The sequence below is a fragment of the Rhinatrema bivittatum genome, chromosome 18 (genome assembly GCF_901001135.1).
Source record: "Rhinatrema bivittatum chromosome 18, aRhiBiv1.1, whole genome shotgun sequence".
NCBI lineage: Eukaryota > Metazoa > Chordata > Amphibia > Gymnophiona > Rhinatrematidae > Rhinatrema > Rhinatrema bivittatum.
Genome location: NC_042632.1, coordinates 54376954 through 54394607, shown reverse-complemented (window position 1 = coordinate 54394607; position 17654 = coordinate 54376954). Strand labels below are relative to the sequence as shown.

The 17654-nt window shown below is 43.0% G+C and overlaps 1 long non-coding RNA gene across 1 annotated transcript; it reads left to right on the top strand.

The window, feature by feature from the left end:
* The first annotated feature begins 4771 nt into the window (after nt 1-4771).
* On the top strand, nt 4772-6902 carry LOC115079623. The gene is made up of 3 exons (XR_003853342.1): nt 4772-4870; nt 5231-5431; nt 6497-6902. It is a non-coding gene; the product is annotated as an uncharacterized LOC115079623 (long non-coding RNA).
* Nucleotides 6903-17654: the final 10752 nt, after the last annotated feature.

The following is a 17654-nucleotide window of genomic DNA, read 5'->3' as shown; positions in this document are numbered from 1 at the left end:
TACCAGACAGAGCTGAAGATACACAGCATACAGTACATGACCTCTGCGGTGCTTTGGAATTATAGTTATTTCAAATGAGTCATGTTTTCGGTCTGCATGGAGAGGCAGAATTATAGTGCTTGCTATGACAGGTAGACATCCCAGTGCAGCACAAACCTCTAGCTGGTGAGAGGGCTCTAGGATTAGAAAGAAACTTGAATGATTCTTTCTTCTTGTCAGAGCCCCAGTGGAAAGATTAGTCAGTTCATTGTCGTTGTAAGAGCCAGGCCTGACTGGAGGGGTAAAATAGAATTGTACTGAGGACCAAGCCTTAGCGTGGAAAGAACAGAAAATTACATAAGAACCTCAGATCTCTGCTTTTCTTTACTTCGCTCCCGACTTCTTTACATACTTTAATGTTCGGATGAGGGGAAATGAATGTCGACGCAGGGAAGCCAGCAGTGGCACTTGATGCTGTGTTTCCAGCCTCCACCAACTCAGCCCTGCAACTGAGCTGCAAGGAAGATGGGGTAAAGAAGAAGCATTATGGGCCGTCCTATAAAAAAAAAAAAAAGATGATGGTGCATCCATTTTTACTGGAGCTGTTTACAGGCCTCCAAATCAAATGGAAGAACTAGACAGAGATCTGGTTGAAGACATCCAAAAGGTGAGAAAGAAGGGAGAAGTGGTGATTGTTGGAGATTTTAATCTGCCGGATGTAGACTAGAGGATCCCTTCTGCAGAATCTATCAGAAGTAGAGAGACAGTGGATGCCCTGCAAGGAGCTCTGTTCAAACAAATTGTTGTGGAACCCACGAGGGAGGGAGCTAGACTCGACCTAGTGCTCACTAACGGGGATAATGTCTCTAATATCTGGTTGGGTGCCCACCTCAGCACCAGCGATCATCAAATGGTATGGCTTGATATTACAAATAGGATACAGAGTTTTGCATTTCAAAGAATATCGACTTTGTTGGAATGGGGGAGAGCTAGGACTGGGAGAAAATGGGAGAGGTGGAACAACAGTGTGCCAAACTAAAAGGAGCAATTACAAAGGCAACAAAATTACAAAGGCAACAAAAGCAAGAGAAGAAACCGGTCTGGTTCTCCAAGTAGGTGGTTGATAAAATAAAAGCAAAAAGAACAGCATTCAAGAAATATAAAGGATCCTAAAGGGAGGAACACAGGGAAGAATATCTGGTGCAACTGAGGGAGATGAAGAAAGTAATCAAGAAAGCAAAAAGTCAAGCGGAAGAAAGAATTGCCAAAGAGGTAAAGCAAGGTGACAAAACATTTTTCAGATACATCAGAGAAAGGAGAGAAAGGTCCAAAGTGATATAGTGAAATTGAAAGGTGAAAAGGAACAATGTGTGGAGAGAGATGAAGAAATGGCAGAAATATTAAACAAATACTTCGGTGTTCACTAAAGAAGACCCTGGAGAAGGACCATTGCTAGTTAACAAGAAAATGGAGGGGGTTGGAGTAGATGAAACTCTGTTTATAGAAGAGAATGTATGGGAAGGGCTAGGAAAACTGAAAGTGGACAAGGCCATGGGGCCGGATGAGGTTCATCCCAGGATACTGAGGGAGCTCAGATGTGCTGGCGGATCCGCTGTGTGACCTGCTCAATAGATCCCTAGAAACGGGCATGGTGCCGAGTAATTGGAGAAGAGCACTGGTGGTCCCGCTGCTTTGGTATGGTATTTTTTTATTTATTTATTTTATTTATATTCTGCTTTTCGCACTTTTTTCAGTGCTTCAAAGCAGATTACATTCAGGTGCTGTGTCCGTGGAGAAGCGCCTTATGCGTGTTTAGCGCTTTACATTGCTTCACAAGAGTGGGAGCAGAGAGGAGGCTGGAAACTACAGGCCGGTTAGCCTCACCTCGGTGGTGGGAAAAGTAATGGAGACGCTGCTGAAGGAAAGAATAGTGAACTATCTACAGTCAGAAGAATTGCTGGACCAGAGGCAGCATGGATTCACCAGAGGAAGCTCCTGTCAGACAAATCTGATTGACTTTTTTGATTGGGTGACTAAAGAATTGGATTGAGGAAGGGCACTCGATGTGATCTACTTGGATTTCAGCAAAGCTTTTGATACGGTCCCACATAGGAGGCTCGTGAATAAAATGAGAAGCTTGGGAGTGAGCGCCAAGGTGGTGGCCCGGATTATAAACTGGTTGACGGACAGAAGACAATGTGTGATGGTAAATGGAACTTTCTCTGAAGAGAGAGTGGTGTTAAGCGGAGTGCCACTAGGATCGGTTTTGGGACCGGTCCAATATCTTTGTAAGTGACATTATGGAAGGGATAGAAGGTAAGGTTTGTCTTTTTGCGGATGATACTAAGATCTGCAACAGAGTGGACATGCTGGAAGGAGTAGAGAGAATGAGACATGATTTAAGGAAGCTTGAATGGTGGTCAAAGATATGGCAGCTGGGATTCAGTATCAAGAAGTGCAGACTCATGCATCTGGAGTGTGGTAATCCAAAAGAGCTGTATGTCTTGAGGCGTGAAGGACTGTTGTGCACAGAGCAAGAGAGAGACCTTGGCATGATAGTGTCTAGAGATCTGAAGACAGCAAGCAATGTGATGAAGTGATAACTAAAGCCAGAAGAATGCCGGGCTGCATAGAGAGAGCAATAACCAGAAAGAAAAGGGAAGTGATAGTCCCCTTGTACAGGTCCTTGGTGAGGTCTCACCTGGAGTACTATTTTCAGTTCTGGAGGCCATATATCAAAAGGGACAGAGACAGGATGGAGTCGGTCAAGAGAAGGGCGACCAAAATGGTGGGTGGTCTCCATCAAATGACTTATGAGGAGAGACTGAAGAATCTAAATATGTACACCCTGGAGGAGAGGAGGATCAGGGGTGATATGATACAGACCTTCAGATACCTGAAAGGTTTTAATGATGCACAATCGACAAACCTTTTCCATTGGAAAGAAATCAGTAGAACTAGGTGTCATGAAAAAAACTCCAGGGAGGACAACTCAGAACCAATGTCAGGAAATATTTCTTCATGGAGAAGGTGGTGGATGCCTGGAATGCCCATCCGGAGCAGGTGGTGAAGACAAAAGCGGTGAAGGATTTCAAAGGGGCATGAGATAAACACTGTGGATCCCTAAATGCCAGATGATAGAAATGAAGAAAAGAATACATGGGGTAACTTGCTGGTGTGGCGTTTACTACCCTTAACAAATAACCCTAACAACAAGGCAGAATAGATGTAGAGAGCAGGCTCAGGGTTGAGAGGTTGTGTGAAAGACATGGTATGGGGGGAGGGGAGGGGAAGCTGTGTTGCTGTGAAGTATTGTGATTCATTATATTCATTTATTGAGGGGCCCAGTGTAATATGGTGTGCTTGGCAGAGGGTGCAGTTGTGTGCACAGAACAGTGTGCACTGCTTAGCACTCTCACATGAAAATCTCATGCAAATGAAGACATTGGGTATTATCCCCCAGTGCAGGGAGGTGCGCTGGTTTAACTTATATTTTCTTAGTGCTGTCAATTTTAGCCTTGACCTGAAGTGGAGTAAAGTTTCCAGCGCTGGTGTTACTCTATGGGCAGAAGCAAGAATTTTGGTGCCAAGACCTGATGTCAGTATTTTATGTGCAGAGCGCATGTTTTGTATGCATAAATCATATTTTCTGTACATAAAAATATGTTATGCGCATAAATCATGTTTTTCTGTACACTAAGCATTTTCTTTGCATGCATTTTCCGTTTTTTTGTGCATTTTGTTTGACTCCTAATGCACTGGTATCTGGAGATTAAAAATTTAGCTTGCACAAACTGTGCGCTGAGTTTCCGTGCGCAGTTCTATAACTCTGCTAATTGCATTGGCCCCTAGAGTGGTAGAGAAGCAGAGAGGATGAGCTAATTAGTCTTCATCTGCCTTCCTTTACCATGTTGTTATGTTCTGTGACTGAAGAGAAATATAAGAATCATACATCCAGTCTGCCCATCATTTCCAGCTGATGTCTGGCTTTGCTTTGCTTCCTTGCAGCTAGGAGGGATCCTCTATGCTTATGTCAGGTTTTCTTGAATTCTCTCACTTTTTTGTTTCTACCACCTCTACTGAAAGACCATTCCAGACCATGCATGACCTTTCAAGCCATGTGACCACTTCTTTTCTTTCCTCGATGAAATTAATCAGGACTGGGCATGACTGCATTAAAAACAACATGGGATTAATTTATTTTAAAAGGTGATAACTAAGACACCTGAGAGTACTTGGAACATATTGGTATCCTCCATTCAGTGTCTCTTGGTGCTTGTAGATGGGCAAACAAGCAGTGCAAATGGGACTGGCACTTTCCACATCTGTGCAAATGCAGAAAGGAGTGACTGCATCAAGAAACCCAGCTGTTGCTGGGGAAATGAACCTTTGGAAGAGCCAGGACTTGTCTTCTCTGCCTCTTGTCAGTTCAAGCTGTCAAAAAGACAAGCTCTGGGGACTATTTGTGTTCAGTTCTGGTACTGGGACATAGTTGGATAATATGCAAATTGCATGATGAGGGATCTGCTGAGCTGTGAGTACAGATCCTCACATTTCCTGGCCCTACTGATGATATGGAGAATAGCAAAAGAGTTGATTATTTTGGGTCATGTGACCCACCACTCAAATAGTTACACTGCAGCTGGTAAGTCAGAGCTTTTATAAATCCACAGCAATCACCACTTATAACTGTGGTTGAACAAGCTGATGATCACTGATCAGTGAAGACAGCTTCTATTTAATGTTTTTTATATATATATATATATATATATATATACTGTGTGGTTCTGGTCCTTCACTTGTGCTTTCAAACCATGGATTTTCCTTTTCTCCATTTCATCCTACACCCAAAATAACATGCTGGGAGTCTCAAAGTATTAAAACAACTAAGGTAATTTAATGACTGGATATTTTTGTCTGAAAAACTTCCAGTGCCATCTAATTAATCCCATTGTTGATGCTAACCTGGTTCTTTTGTAAGACCCATAATTTTATCCTTCAAGCAAATTTTCCTTTGATCTGTTGGTCTTGAAAAAGAACACTGAAGTTTTTATCAAGTGTTTTTGGCTTCTGCTCTAAGCTTGCATTAAAAACACTTTCCATGCCAACAGGTAGCAAGATGAGGGGGAAAATGTGTTTTTCTGCAGATAATATCAGTGCCTGAAATGGATAGCTGAGCTATCTGTGTGTTTGAGCTATAGTACTATAGCCTGGGGTTATTAATTACTTATCCTCTCCCCCCTTCTTACAGGGTAGCAGCTGCTGCTTTGAATAGTAGTTATCCCTGCTGCTAAAAGGGAGCTGGTGTGTCAGGAAATACAGAGGCAAACACAATGGTTCCCCCCTTCCTGGATTGTTGCAGGGGGGGATCAGAGCACAGATGCAGAGCCACCATGGAGTCAAAGCAAACAAAACAGCCCTAGTATGCTGGAAAAACAGAAGCTCTTGGAAGGTAAGGAGGATAGCAGTTAAGAGGACACAGCTAACTGTTAGGGAAGAGAGCCAGAGCCAGTCTTTTGAGAAGGAAGTAGCTGTTTTAAAGCTGCTTCTGAAAAGAAGTACCTAAGAGGCACATTATGAGCTCATATAAGAGAGAAAGGTTTGCTTTGTTGATTTTATCTGTGGAGAAGGATAAGCAACCTGTGTAAACTGGTGCTAGGGCAATTCAGTTACTTACACTTTAGGAAACTTAAAAGGGAAAAGACCATGTTGAGATTCCCTGACAGAGAAGCAAGTGCTGAGTAAAAATTTCTAACCATGGGGATTTTGGCAGTAGTTTAATTCCTGTTACCTGGTAAGGCGAGAATTGTAAATTAATTATGTGGAATATAGAAATCAGGATGAAAGTGTATTCAAGCTTCAGTCTTTAATTGGAAGAAGAAGGGAGAGAATCTGAACAGAGATTTATTTATTTAAAAATTCTTATAACCCACATCTAAGCAAGTAGCCATTTGAAGTGGGGAACAGTTATACATAACTACACAACATAAAATAAACAAGAAGTTGACCAAATGCTTGCTTAAATAAATGATACATCAAGTCATTACAAATTAGCTTTAGGTCAGTGATTGCTCACAGTTTGAATGGAAAACATTCTATAATGTTAGCTCCATTATGGAGTAAACTCGCTTGTGAGTTGTCTGTAGATTACCATGCTTCATGTGATAGGAAAACTGAAGGAGAAATATCTTCTATGCTAAAGCTATATGATAGAGGTTTACTGGAAAACTGAGTTAAATATACAGTGCTGGCAGAAATATAATTCTACATTTTGCAGAGTGGCTGAGAGTGTCAGCTAAACTATGTAAAGGAAAGTGTGCCTCAAGGTTTATTCACTTTGGGGAAAATTCAGAATAGAAATAGGACAATACTTAATTTTTGTTTCTTAGCTAAAATACAGCTTCACTAGGGAATCTGGTCTATTAAATTAATACATTCTTTTTCTAGATTTTTGGAAGAAGGGTGCAAGAGTTTAGACAGATTTCTTTTTTTTTTTTTTTATTTTGCTTGAGAATAGGGGGACAAGTCCCTTCATAGATCTTCAGCAGTGAAAGTCAAGAGATCAAAGAACAGCTACCACAAGGATGCAACCCAACTTTGACTTGTCTAATATATCTGTGAAGACCATTACCACCTGCAAGGAACTAGAGAGTGGATCTAAAGTTTTAAATTATTTATTACTTGCTCTGACTAGGGGATTCTGCAGACTTTCCTGGGTGGGGCTGAAGAAATAAAAGCCTTGATGAGATTTCCTGGGATCCTAGTGTTGTGGAATTGAACTTAAGCAGCCTAAGGCTTGGGTCTGCCTATGTGATTTGATATTCTAGAAGAAGCTCTACTGTTTTTGGATCTGATTTCTTTAGACTGTGGTGGGATTTTGATTTTTTTTTTTTCAGTAAATTTTTCTTCTGTTTTGAAACACAGTCTTTAGTGTACACTGGTTTGTTTTTTTTAATTTTCTCTTTATTAAATTTTCAAAATAATTACAAAGCATTTAACATCTTTGCACAGAAATATAACAGAAAAAAAATTATATATGATTGATCAAACTGATCTTTGAACAATTTAAAGAAACCATTGTTTTTAACAGCCCACTAGTATAGATTAAAGGGGGGTGAACTTAATTATAAACAGGCTGATTCAGTAAAGTCCGCGGGAGAGCGGGCAAACTCCCGATCTCCCGGCGCACGCACAGGCCACTCGCCTGTGCGCGCGATGCAGTATTTAAATTAGGCCCGGCGGTAGAAACGGGCAAAAGGAGGCACTAGGGACACTAGTGCGTCCCTAGAGCCTCCTTTTTGACAGGAGCGGCGGCTGTCAGCAGGTTTGACAGCCAACGCTCAATTTTGCCAGCATCGGTTCTCGAGCCCGCTGACAGCCATGGGCTCGGAAACCGGACGCCAGCAAAATTGAGAGTCCGGTTTTCGAGCCGCCGGCCGACTTCCAATTTGTCTTTTTACTTTTTTTACTCTTCGGGACCTCCGATTTAATATCTCCATGATATTAAGTCAGAGGGTGCACAGACAAGCAGTTTTTACTGCTTTTCTGTGCACTTTTTCCCGGTGCCGAAAGAAATTAGCACCTACCTTTGGGTAGGCGCTAATTTCTGAAAGTAAAATGTGCGGCTTGACTGCACATTTTACACACTGCACATTTTGCACACTGTTTTTTTTTGTTTGGGGATCCCTTGGACCCCACAGGTGAATCCTGCTTCCCACAACACACATCTGTACATTTTTCTAGAGGCTGCAATGAGTTGGCTAGTGCTCAGCAGCCTCTGACAGTAACCCCCAATGAAGGGCGGACAGGGAGTTACAAATACAGAGAAGATACATTTTAAAAATGTTATCTCCCTATAGGAAGGGGGGGGGGGTTAGTGTACCCTAGTCATAGTTTGCTTAGCCAAACCCAGCACAGTCCATCTACACCAGCCCCCTCATAGTGGGAAGTAAGCTTCCCTATCCTCCATAGTGCAGTTGGCAGAGTAATAAGGTGGATGTAGAGTTAAAGATCATCTCTAGGACTCCCTTCCGTTCCTACCACTGAAGGGCCTTACTACTTAATTTAAAATAATGATCCGAACAGTGGGTTTCCTGCCAGGATGACTTTGTTCTGCAATGCCCTCAATGCTTCTCGTTGGACCTCGGTGTCTGTAAAATGAACTCTCACTGGCCACCTGCTAACACAGTTATCCCCTAAGAGTGGCAAGAACAGCTGGCTCTGATGTAAGGGGAGGGCAGCTATGGGAGCACTTGGCAGATTTGTACAGCGTGGGATCTTAAAATCCCAAGGTTTGCAGAAGATGATCTAGCACTCCTGGACTGATTGTGCTGATGGCCGACCATCGGTGCCAGAATTTGGGAATCTTTCAAATCTCTCTACAAGAATTGCATCTTTGTTTTCCTCTCCAGATGTTGTCATCTGTGTCTGTTACTGCGGTTTCTGAGTCTTGTTTAAATAGGGCAGGCCTTGCATCGGTTATTTGCCAGCCACGGAGCACGTGACTATTTTGCAAGAGATTTACAGTGAGATGAATTAGCTCACTGCAGTACTATCCTTTCTAGGCTTAGGCTATTTCTCAACACCGATAATTCAGCTCCTCTCTGCACAGATTTATTGCTTCGCCTGTGTTTCTGCAGCGGTGGGAATGCTGTGCGCTGCCATTGTTTAAGCTCCATCATTTTAATTAGTACCGTTGTTTACCTGTATGATGCAGCAGAGAATAAGCACCTTAAATACTGCCTGGAAAATGAAATAATCCATGATTTATGATTCAGTGGAAAAACGAGACAGCGGGACTGCTGTTCACAAGCCCAGCCTAATGCAACAAGCATTCGCCAGCAAAGCCTGAGAGTGATTTTTTTATTCAGGTGGGGGCGGATATTCATTCGTTTTTCAGCAAGGACCTGCAGCTTTATCTCATCAATATGAATATTGATGAGATAAAGCAACTGGAGTGTCAGGCAGCTTCTGGGGTGGAGTCCATGGGGAAAACAGTCGGTTGTGCTGCTCACTGGGCCTGATTCATCAAAGTCTTTTCCCATAAACCCAGAAAGGGAGAAGAATCTTAATGAATCAGGCCCATTGTCTTGGTTCAGGACAGATATGTGTTGAGCAAGGCTATGAATCCTAAGGGGGTGAGAGCAGATTCCTCCTTATTCCTCACCGGATATGTTTAAGGCACAGATGATCTTTTATAACTAAACTGTAGAGGAATTCATTAGGTGGTGATGTGACCCCGGCTTTAGCCAGGGCCTGCACAAATAAATAAGAGCACACAGGAATAGAAATCTTTTCAAATAATAAAATAAGTAAGTAAGCTGACAAATACACGCATAAGTCCGCTCTGAAAATCATCCACACAAAATTACACCTGCAATAACACACGCAGAAAATTATCCTCAAAATCTTATGCACAGACTTTGCAGAAGCGTGCATGTCAGTCCAAACTCTTCCCCAAGCTCACCCCTGGGAACACTTCTGTTCAAAGTAAACTGCACATGCATGACTTACGCATATAAGTTTGCCCACATATGGAGCAAGCAGCTTTGTAACTGGCTGCTATCTGTGGGCAAAGCATTTAACTGTAGAAATGCCTCGGAAAATGTGATCCACACAAGTCCTGACTTTATGCGTGCAGACGGCTGTACTAAAATCAGCTGGGGCCGAGTGTGTGTAATGCATGTAATCGGGTTACACACAGAGTTTTATGCAAACTGGGCGGAGCTGGCACGTACACGCATACTTGGTTTTTAATGTAAAATATACGCGTGTAAGTGTGCACGCACCCTCCGAAGAGGCAATGTGACTTTACACAAGCGCGTGTGGCATGTACCTGGTGATCTGCCCGAGGATTTTCAAAGCAGATTTAATGTTCATGCATTCTCGTCGAAAATATTCAGTAAAAGTTTGTATGTACAGTGCACGCCCGAGCTTTGCTACTATGAGAAGTGTTTAAAAACGACCCTCCCTGTGTTTAGCTTTCTGTAATCTGCTTGCTGTGAAGAGGTGGAATAGAAAACAAACAAATAAAAAGCGGAAGCTGTGGAAAACAGCACAAGTCAGCACATTCATTGGGTCCTGAACTTTCACCCCTAATGGTGAATCTTGGCATTTACATAGGTGGTGCCCCTCAGGAACGCCTGCGCTCTCTGCTTACTGGCACCACCAGTGCACTTTTATATGCAGAGGGGGCAGGCGCTTTGAGAGGCCCCATTTCTGCATGTCAACCACTGTTTTACGTGTGGGATATGATTTGAAAATTGCCCTCCCCATGCACATTTGCAAATTGAGGTTACCGTTTCCCAAATTGTTCTGCCTGAGGTTTCACCGGTTGCTTTTCATCTTGAGGTGTCCTCGTAGGACTGATTGATGTGTTGCACCGTGCTATGATCGGATTCACTGAAGCTTTTTTTTTTTTTTTTTCTCCCCCCCCCATTCTTTGTTTATGGGTAAAGTTCTTGATGAATTGGGTCCTTACTAATGACTCCACCAGTAAATCTTAGGAGAATACAGAACTTGCAGATAATCACACACACACACACGTACCCTCTCTCCGTAACCTGATTGATGCTGGCATGATATCACAGGCTCTCCATCAGCTGGCTAGACTCCCTATTACTTATCATTAACATGTGGCTCCCTAAACTTTAATCTAGGTGTAATCAGCGTCGGAAATGCAGATGTATCTTGAATATCTGCTGTGTAGAGCTCTGTACAGTATCTTCAAGTAACTTGATGCAAATATGTAGAAAAAAGGCTGAAATATATTCTAAACTGTTGTACAGTACCAGTCTCTAGGGCAGATAGCAGACATCCAGAAAATTTTCATTGCTTTGTATGCAACCAGGAGATACATTTAATCCTCAATACTTTACTGAATACTCGCTATTGCCTGTTAATGCAGTTGTATTTAGTTTCCCTATTTGTAGGGAATTACCTATATAATGATGTTCTTAGTGAGAAAAGTTACTGGAGTAACTGGTGTGTATCAAGTATTTACATTCATCAATGCACACACATGTGCATGCACACACACATTCAACATGTTATAGCATTTTCTTTTATCCAGTGGCAAATGAACACATCATCTTCACACCCTTCTGCCTTCCACACCAACAAGAAAATTTGTGACAATTGCCTTCAGCATTGTTTTCATCGCACATGCTCTGTTGTTTCCCGTCACTGGAAGGTGGGTCAGTATTTTAAGTTCATTTTTCTTGCTAGAAATTCAGATTGGTTGTCAACAGCTTACTGGACTGAACTGGAGGATGTGTATGACTGCAGCTCCAGAGATGATTATGGATTTATGTTTTCTCCTGCTGTGCAAAAGGTTGACAGCTGAAGAGCCCCAGAATGTCAGAGTGCCTGTGAATAGGCACAATTTACACTATAAAGGCGGGAGGGGTGTGATTACCTAAGGACAAAGAGTGCACTGGTCCTGAGCATCATATTCTGTTATGTGCATGCTCACTGTTTAGTGTTTAACCCCATTTCTTCTGTGCATATCTGCATGGCTGCCTGCTGGCAAAAAATAGATATTTTGTGATCAGATCCCTTTTCAGGCATACTTCTCTCTTACCCAAAGTATTGTGACTGCCATGTTAGCCCATTGACGAGGCAATTTTCAAAAGCCATTTACCCATGTAAAAGGCTTATTTTGGAGAATTGCCCACCTTCCATGCAAGGTGCAGAGGTGTTCCTGGGATGAGGGTAGATCAGGGAAGACTGCACGACCCAGATTCTTTGGGTACAGAACATAGGCAAGCCCTGGACCCGAAAATCCCATTCAGAACCTATGAACTTCAGTTACAAAAAAACCACAAAAGCCTCTGAGTCATACTCAGAAATTGCCCTGCTCCCCCCCAAATCCAGGCAGCGGCAAAGGGCTTCCATTTTCAGCTATGAAATTTACGAAGGCTGCATCCGGTCACTGAGAAGATGAAGCTTCTCACGGCGGCTCATGCCACAGTAACCACGTGACTGGAGTTACTACAACCTGTTGTACAAGGATCTAACGGACTCCAGGTGATCCAAAACTCCACTGCACATGCAGAAAGCATGATCTCATCACACCGGTCCTACAAAAAGACTACACTGCTTCCTAATACCATACAGAACTTAATTCAAAATGCTATCACTGATTTTCAAGGCTCTAAGGGGATATTGTCCCATATACCTGAGAGAGAGAGGGGCCATCTGAACACATACCTTCTAGACCACCGAGATCCTCACTGACAATTCCATCATCAAAACCTAACCTGTTGTGCACAGACTAGGAGAGAAACCTTGGGGTAATAGTGTTTGGCAATCCGAAGATGGCAAAGCAATGTGACAAGGCGATAACTAAAGCCAGAGGAATGCTGGGCTGCATAGTGAGAGGAATAACCCGTAAGAAAAAGGTGATTAATGCCCTCGTACAGGTCCTTGGTGAGGCATCACCTGGAGTATTGTGTTGAGTTCTGGAGCCCGTATCTCCTAAAAGGATAGAGACAGGATGGAGGCGGTCCAGAGAAGGGCAATGAAAATGGTGTGGGGTCAGAAGACTTAGAGGAGAGGCTGAAGGATCTGAGTGTGTACGCGCTGGAAGACAGGAGGTGCAGGGGGGGAATATGACACAGACCTTCAGATACCTGAAAGGATTTAATGACGCGCGGACTCTGAACCTTTTCCATTGGAAAAGGGGTAGAGCTAGGGGTCGTGAAATAAAATTCCAGGAGGGATGACTCAGATCTAACATCAGGAAACATTTCTTCAGAGAGAGGGTGGTGGATGCCTGGAATGCCCTTCTGGAAGAGGTGGTGAGGATGAAACTTATTCGAGGGCAGGGATAAACACTGTGGATCCCTAAAGGTAAGAAAAGGGGGCATGGGGGTAACCTGCATGGAGCGGCAGTTACTTTGCTTAATCAGAAGGCGTGGGGATTACTGCCATTAGCTGATTAGCCTTGATGCAAATGCAACATCGCTTTCCGCTTCAACAGTGGGGGCTGGGGGGGGGAGGGAGGGGGCAGAGGGTAATTGGATTCAGATGACAGTCAACGCTGGGCCCCTACTTTTACAGTCCAGGGTACTGATAGGCAGATATCAGGGGGAAAAAGCACAGGACTGCTTCTACGGCCAAGAACAAAAGCAAAGTGTGTTCAAGTAGCATTGTCGGTAATTATTCTACCCTTAACATAAAGCTTGGGGGTAACCTGCACAGAGCGGCAGTTACCACCCTAAATAGAGACGTGGCGGTTACTTCCTCATGAAACTTGCTGGGCAGACTGGATGGACCATTTCTATGTTCCTGTGAATTAAAGGGACAGACGCACACGGAACGTTCTTCTCGGGAGTAGCACCTGCCCTCTGGCTCTTCTTCAGGCCTTGAATGCCAATCCCGAAACGCAAAGGGACTGAGATTGCAGGGCATTACCTGGCATCATCTCAAGCGCCCTAAACGTGCTCCTGAATCACGTGGCCCAAACAAACACGTTATTCATTTCTCTGACTTCATTCACGAGGATTTCCCACTGTGTTCGTAGAACTTAGTCAGTATTTTAGTGCGCACCTTGCTTTACTGCCGAAATGAAAAAATGTTTATCGCTGCTCTTTTTTTAACAGTTTATTATTTAACAGTTTATTTCTGTAAAGCTGCAAATGCCCTTTTGTATATCTGCTGCTTCTCTAATGCATATTCATTTGGAGATTCTGAAAACCTGACTGGCTAGGTGTGCCCCCGAGGAATGCACTGCTCTCATGCACTGTAAACCTCTTTGGGTGAATCTTTGTATTCAGAACGGCAGGATATGAGTCCAGCTAATCAAATAATGAATAAATACATCTTCAAAACTACCCATGTTTGTTCTGAAGGGGGAAAAAAGCCATAGGAAAAGCAGGTGGCAATCTGGGCCACTTTTTAAAGGGAATCTCTGCGTATACTGTGCGGCTGAGAATCTGTGCACAAATGACTTTTAAAATAATAATTCTGAGAAAAATGTCATTTAAATAAGGAGGAATATTACTAGTTTCTGCCTGAACTTTTTTGAAACACAAACTGGTACTCAGAAGTTCCATCTCGGCTTTACACGTGCCTATAGGGAAAAGATCATATATGGAGTTGACTGGTAATCAGGCCTGGGAGTACGTTTCTAGTACTGATGAAAAGCAGTTTGATTTTTCAATTTCTATTCTGTCCTTTCTGACTAGACAGGCACTAACTTTGGAAAGGGAGAATTTAGAGCTGGTTAGACTGAGCAGTCACTAGCAGAAGTCTTTCTGTGTTTAAACGACAGCGTATAAACTGTTCCGCAGGCTTGAGATGTCCTACTATTCTGGTTTGTGCTCATTATGCCACCTTGGAGGGTCATCAAGAGTTGGTTTTCTTGGGATTCTATGTGCAGATGCCTGGGATCGCATTCAGTCTGTGTATGCTGACTTCCTCTGCTATAGCTCACATAGGATATGTCTCTTAACGAGTTCTCATCATTTAAAAAGGGAAAGTATTTCACAGAGTTGAGGACCGAGCATGACAGAGCTAACTCTCTCTCCTATTCTAAGGTTCCAAGCCATATCCCTGCCTTATTATGTGTTTTGTGTTTCAATCAAAAGATTTAGGAGTGAATTCAGGAATGGCATATGTAATCCAGCCTACCATACTCACACTCAGACATCCCATGACTGAGACTGTGGTCCTCTCTTTTAGAGCTGTGAGGAGGTTAATGTGAGAGAGTGAAGTGTTACAGGAGTGGCAGAGTAGCTTAGTACTTATGGCTAGCTGTGTGCCGCAAACCAGGGTTCAAATTCTGGAGACTCTCCTTGCGACCTCGGACGAGATGCTTCACCCACCGTTGTCTCAGGTATAAATTTGGGGCCTGCTTTACTAAGTTGTTGTGTTTTTTTGTTTTACTTTTTTTTTTTTCCCCCTCCATAGATCCAGAATGGAGAAAAAGCTTTAGCAAATCCAGGCCTATAGGTTGCAAACCCTCTGGGAATAGAGAAATACGTACAGTACACAAATGTAATCTGCTTTGAAAAGCAGAATAATAATAATAATAAAAAAAAGACTCAGACATTTATATCAGTTCAGTGTGCACAGATAAAACCCCATGAATACAAGAGGTTTCAGTATAGCTGACAAAGATCATGGCCTCTTAGATAAGAGAGAAGGCTGTTCTCTCATGGTTAGACGACATAGTTCAGTAAGAGAAAGGGGAGCTGAAGCAAGCATAACAATGCCCAGGAGGGCACTTCATTTCTCCATCTACCAGCTTCTTTCAGCACGATCCGGTATTTTTCTCTCTCTTTTCAAAGCTATAAAGCTTGATGTTGATTATTAATTTGAAACCACGCAGGTTCAAGGCTGTGCTGTCTCCCAGTGCTTAACCACCTGTCGGCTCTGAAACGCTAATGACGGTGCGATTTACAGGAGCTTTCAAACTGGCACTGGGGTGTCCTCTCCCAGCCCAACAGGTCTGGTCTTTAGGATAATTAAACATGCACTTTATAAGTCAAACGCTTGTCAATATGTTCATCATTGTTCATTTTGCTTACGACAGGGGCCTGAGAACATGGTTTGAGAGCCAGTTTCATAGGCACAGAAAACTAGGGAAGTGTTGTGTGTGGGGGTTGTTTTTTTTTTTTTTTCCTTTTAAATAGGCCCTAACCCTGTAGCAGGAACTGGGTTGGGATGTTTCTCACTGCATTCATAACCACTGGCACTAGCCAATGCCAAGGCAAATCTTTGCTTGAGAACATAAGTATGTGCAGCTCGGCACCCCCAATAAACAGTTATAGCCAGGTGAGCAACAACTGACTGACTCATCTTAAGTACAACTTTCACTATAATAATAATAATTTCTACAAATAAGCTTAACTGCTCTGGCTGTTTCCTTGCTGTCCGTCTCTTGGTTTATGACTCTGGGTCTAGAATCCCATCAGGACCCTCTGCACGGCAACGAACATTCCTGAAGGTCCGCAAGCGCCAGCCGGAGAGACCACTTTTTAGATGCAGGACAAGCAGACTGTGCGCTCTCTGAAACTTACAGGCGTTTTTATATTGCGATAGATACACTGTGTTTTGGAGGGATTCGTTTTTGTGGTTATCCCATGGATTGTCCAGGGCTCTTTAATGAATCCTGAAAAGAAAAAGTTGAGAACCATTAGCTGGAACAGGGGTCAGCAACATTTTTTAGGTCGTGGCACCCCCCCCCCCCCCCCATGCAGCATCTGCTTGGGAGATGATGATGTGTTGGGGAGCCTGGGGGCGGGTGTCCTGTTGATCCCAGTGCTGCCTCTGTCCAGCTTGCTGCTCTTCCCACCTGCAGAATGCCTTGCCTGCACCACCGTGAGCATATTCAAAGCTTGCAGGCCGGCTCCGTTGCTCTTATAATATTGTGAGATCAGCATAGCAGGCCCACCAATTTTGAAAATGCTGCCGGCATTGTGCAGGTGGGAAGTGTGGCATGACAGCTGAAATTACTGTTCACCCTGGGCATTACCGACCCCTGAACTAGTGCAATCTACATATTGACCCTGGATAGTTTTTCTCATTTAAAATCTTGCACCTTGTTCAGCTTGGTTCTCCCCTACCCTCTAGTGGTAACATAGTGAATGAGGGCAGATAAAGACCAAAATGGTGCATCTAAATCTGCCCAGCAAGTTTTTTCTTTTTCTTTTTAAAGGTAGTAGCGACTGCCGCTCCATGCAGGCTACCCTCAAGCAGAAATGGAAACTTTAGGTGCAATAGTAAGCACTCAGTAGTGTTAGAATGCTTCCATTACAGTCTCATATTTTTTTGGCGTAAGCTTTCTTTCTGTAGTTCTCTTACTCATTAGAAACCTCGGGCCACAGGGATAACCAAAATTTCCATAGGTCTTGGTCCTAGGTTTTGGCCTCTGTTGGAAACAGGATGCTGGGCTTGATGGACCCAGCATGGCGATGTCTTATGTTCTTATATGCAATTCAAAGCTGAGTCCCATTCAACATTTTATTGACCTCATGATGTCCTTGAAATCTCAATTATTAATATTAGAATTAGTCCATCACACGATGAGTTATTGATCTCATGTTTCAGTAGTTAGTTACAACTGTAACTTGTCGGATTGTCAGAACTTGATTATTCGTTTCATTGTTCAGTTTAATTATGTTCCTGAGGCCCTGAGAGAACCATTCTCCGTCTCGCCACCATGACATGTGCAATTAATTTTTTTTTTCTCACCGCACCATATCACTTCCTGATCATTCCATTTTCACCCTTTTACTTTGGAGTGAAAAGAAGCTTACACTTTCTAACCAGCTCTAGCAAGGCAATTCTATTACTTCAATTGCTTTCTAAGATGTGAAATAGATGGATAATGTCACCAGTCACGATGACTCATGGCGCTTTCTTGTGGGTTAAGTTTCAGTTTATAATTATCCATAAAATAACATGGCCACGTTAATCCCTTCTGGTAATGTATTACATCAAAAACAAAATCAGATTAGGAAAAAAAAAGTAAAAGTTTTTAGTGGCTGCTCCAGCTCATTAATTCCATAAGCCAGTCGCTCATTGACTGGAGGCGAATGAAGCAAGACCTTCCTTGGCGCTGCTGCACTCCGCAGAGAGTAATAGCATCTGCCCATGACCTATTTTACATCAGGTTTCCATGTTACAGAGCAGAACTCTGTACTCCTTCCGTGCCCACAGCATGCTGC